Raw genomic sequence first — 4,505 nt, 5'->3', positions numbered from 1 at the left:
TCTCGGTGCTATTTCTGGCAGGCAGAGCGGGGAGGAGGAGGACGGCAATGCCCTGCCGTACTCCAAAGGGTCTTTATACAGCAGCCTTGGAGACAGACTGCTGGAGGCTTTCCGCCACTCCTTGAACGCTACTGTGGTACGGGAAGAGCAAACTGAAAAAAACCAAAAAAAAACTTAAACCAAAGGTGTTTTCAGAAGAGCCTCTGCGCTGAGAAATCTTTGAGAAAATAGGAAAACTGCAGGAACCTCCACTAACACCGAGCATCCCCTGCCCAGGTGCGATGCCTCCTCCAGAGCGAGCAGGAGCCAGCCTGGACCCCCTGGGCTGTAGACTGAGCTGCTGGGAGACCTGCAGGGGCACCCTGAAAGGCAGATAATTGCTTCAACTGTTGTATTTTGGGGGCTCCTACATTCATATTCCATCAGCAAAATCCCCACATCAAATACACTGATGGACAGGACCTCTCCTCCCCACGTGTGCTGCCCATGTTTTTGCCATGCTGGGGTGCATTCCCCAGCACCCCAAGGAGGCATCCACCACTGTGAAGCCTCTGAGGGCCCCACATCCACGTAAGCAAAGCGACGCAATGCCCCTCCGAAAGCCGAAGGCCAAACGCAGATGCCAAGGTGACACGTGTCAGAAGCCCACAAGGTTTTTACCTGCACCCTGTCCGTCCACAGGGACAGGAACACAGACCCATGCAAACAAGCAGTAATGCTGGAGGTGTGATTTGCATAGAGATTGTCTACCAAAGTCCAAGTGATTAAAAACCTGTTTCCTGAGTTTCCGGCTTCCTTTTCAGTGCTACTTTAATTAAATGGTTGCACTGGCCAAAATCACGAGCTGCTTTGGCAGACACATCCTCCTTTAGACTGCCCTAGTCGCTGCAGGCCGGGTGGGCAGGATTTCCTTCTCCAGCTCACCACATTAGCTTTAAGCTCATTCTCAGTGAGATTTTCATCAAGCGTTTCACTGATCTGCATGTGTTACTCCTGCTTGTTTGTTTGGCAAGCTAATGAGCAAACATGCCTGCGCTCCCCGGCGCAGGCAGGCTGCCTCGCTGCAGGTGCAGCAGCATCGCCCTGCGACCAGGCGCAGTTGGAGCTCGTGGGTGGCACAGAAACATGGGGCTGAGCAGCATCATCCTGACAGCGTCCAGCAACGTCACCCAATCCCTTACACAGGCTGACCAAGCTCTCACTCAGATGTAATTCACTGTTCAGCCACACTCATCCTCTTCTGCCGGTTAGAAACTATCTTTAATTCCCAGCCCAGGCTCGCTCCTGTTTTTGATCCATCTGTCACCTGCTAAACCTTGTCTTTCAGCTGAAATTTCTCTCCTCACTCTTGGGTGTTCACTTTCTATAAATACAGAGGAAAGTAACCATATACATCCTCAGCTTTTGCTTCACTAGGGAAGACAGACCTAGCTCTTTTTTGGTCTCCTTTCCCTGAAAAGGCCAGGCTGGTTTAACAGCCTTTTTCTACATTTGCTCCAGCCTGAATTCATCTCTATCGAACACAGCAGCTGAAGTCGGCTAAGTTATTCTGGAGAAGGCCAAAACCCCCGCGCTGACATTCACAGTTCTCCTACTGGAAATATGTCACCAAACCCCTTGCCATTAACAAGCACAAACCCTGAGGCTCCCAAGCTTAACCGGGATACCAAGATACCCCCATGCCATCAGGCACCGCTCCCAGGAGACGGCAGACCTTTCACCCCACGCCAAAAAAAAAATCCCTGTTCCTGCTTCCCCAGCGTGGCCAATGGAGTCCAGGCTGCAGGAGATGTCCTCACTGAAAAGCAGCCTTGCAGCAGCCCAGATCTTTGATTTTGCTTTGTAGAAGCAAAAAGTCACTTTCTGCACATGTGCATTTATATTTGCCTTTTGTTGCTGTACGAACACAGCCTGGCACTGCTCAATTCCCGCAGGCTCTGTGTTCAGAGCTGCCTCTACACAAGGTTTACAAGCCCTACTCTCTATCCCCTCCAGCTCAGATACCTAAACACCACCTAAATACTCAATACTCACCTCAGTTACCTTGCTGCAGGAATGCTTACTCACTCAGTTAAAAAACTTGGACACAAGCTCAAGTTGTTTTCAACTAAACTTTCACCAAACGAAAGTAATTCAAACCATCCCCTCTGGCTCTCAAGGAATTTGAATCAGCCAGGTAAGAGTTGGGAAGCCCAAAATATTCAAAATCGTTATGAGTAAGAATAGTCTTCTCTTTAACACGACACCTGTCTTAAGAATGTGCAAGAGGAGGACAAGTTTGTTTTCTTCATCTGCCAAAATTGTGACTTAGAAGTGAATTGAAAATGTCACAGATCATTAAGGTGGCTTTTGGCTCCACTGACCATTTGTATTACAGCGTATTTCAAAACTCACCAGAAAAAACTGCCTCAGGTTTCCTTTAAGCTACAAAAAGCAAGAAGTTCAAAACATCACTACTCTGAAGCCCTCTTGGTTCTGTGCAATGAAAATAAAACCCACACACATTACAAACCCCCGAATAAATTAAAGAATAAAGTATGCACTTAAGCAGGAGGTGGTTCATGTGACAAAGTCGAAAGCAATTAAGGGATAGTTAAACGAGCATTGCAAATAATTTCGTTTGTCTTCAGTTGCTGAGCATGGCATTCAGGAAAAAATGAACTCTACAACCTAAAAGCCGTTAGATAAAAAGTAACAGTCCATCCAAGGCAAAGCAGCTGCAGTGTTTAAACATTTCGTATTTTTAAACTGCTCCTTGCAAGTATAAGTAAGAGCGCATGACCAGCTTTGATGCTGTAACCAGCACTGGGATGAATGAGCTTTCCTCCTACCATAGAGGAGGGCAGCTAAATATCCCTACGGACACCCAAACCATTTGCAAGCCCTCTTTGCATTGCCAGGCCAGCAGTGAGCACACAGGTGTTATTTTTGCAGGGCCCGGGAGGAGCTGTGCACAGACTGCCCGGCACGACCAACCAGCTCTTCACCTCCACCTCTGTGAGTCTCTCATACCTCCTTACCATCTAGCCCTGGGTTTTCCCTTCTGCTGTACTGGAAGGGATCAATTCAGCAGCCAATTAATTACCAGCACCTAATGTACACTGCCAGGCATCCAGCAGGCTATTTTGAAAGCCACCATCCTTTAAGAAAAATTACTGGAGGCTGAACATGACACCCGATGACTTGCAGCTATTTTGATTGTGCTCTAATCTTATTGTCCAGGTTTAACTGTACTGAAGTGTTTCAACAAGTAATTCAGTGCATCAGGTCTCCTGGGTGTGGGGGTTTTTTCCTGCTTTGCCTATTTCTTCATTAAATGTTTACTGCTCTATATAAGTCTGCATTCAGATTTGACTCCTATACAATGAGGGGATTTTGGTTTTAATCATGTCCATCACATAGTTTTGATGTACACAGTTGCCAGATGCTTTCTACTTTTGCAAGGAAACAATGAAGTTGTAGTTGTGTTTGTTGTTCTTTTTTTAAGTGTCTGGGAAATGATCGATCCACTTTTCCCCACATTGCATTTTCCTTTCACAATACTTAAAGCAAAGTGAAAGAAAGCACCGTCTCTAAGAAACAGTAAGTTCCCAGTTCACAACAGCACCTCTGACTAACAAGGGAATTTTTAAGTAGCCTTTGAAGCTCCTGTTCCAGTGTAGGAAACTATGTGTATGCGCAGAAGAAATCATCGTTCATTTGTGCCGAGCTTGGTGCAGAGCTACTAAGAAGATCTAAAAGCAGCAGAGATATCGATTTGAGAAGCAATTCAGCCGAACAAGGATAAATGCATTACGCAATTTCACCTTGCCAGGAGGCACAGCAAGCAGGCACTACCCCATAGCCAGCCACTATGCTTTATCTCATGTTTCCCCTTAAGAAACAAGATTAGGTAGGAACGCCTCGAGGGGGCTCGTTCCATGCACAGGAAAGGCCATGCCACATGCAGATGGAGCAGCATGCACTTATAAAGTGGTTTTTATGCTCCTGGTACAGCACACCAGGAGCATGTTTCCAAAAGATGAGTGCTTCCCCTGGGAAACATGGAGCCAGGCACGGGATAACGAAGGGCCAGGACAGGCTCAGTGCATTTCACCGAGATAACCACCACCGCCAAGAAAGTGACGCGGGTTTTGCCTGCACCCAGACACTGGCAGGGCTTGAAGCCGGGGACTGTGTGAGACTGCCGGGCCCTGCTCCGGCAAGAGTGCTCAGAGAGAGGATGGCCACCTCTGGCCCCAGGAAAGCAAAACCTCCCTCTCCAGCCCTCCGGTGAAAAAGGCCGAGGACTGCCAGTACTAATGGCTGGCTAACAGCTGGTTTTTCTTTTCAATTTATAATTTAGTTTTATATTTATTTTATACATGTGATATACAAAAATATATTTCATATATTATCAAAATTATAATTTATAATTAAATTCAAATAATTTAATTTTAAAAGCTAACACCGTTTTCTGTGCCTGGCCATGCATACAGGCTGGCAGGGAGCATCACACGCATAAC

Source organism: Aptenodytes forsteri, unplaced genomic scaffold (genome assembly GCF_000699145.1).
Source record: "Aptenodytes forsteri isolate BGI_AS27 unplaced genomic scaffold, ASM69914v1 Scaffold349, whole genome shotgun sequence".
Lineage (NCBI taxonomy): Eukaryota > Metazoa > Chordata > Aves > Sphenisciformes > Spheniscidae > Aptenodytes > Aptenodytes forsteri.
Note: the sequence above shows the minus strand (reverse complement) of the source record.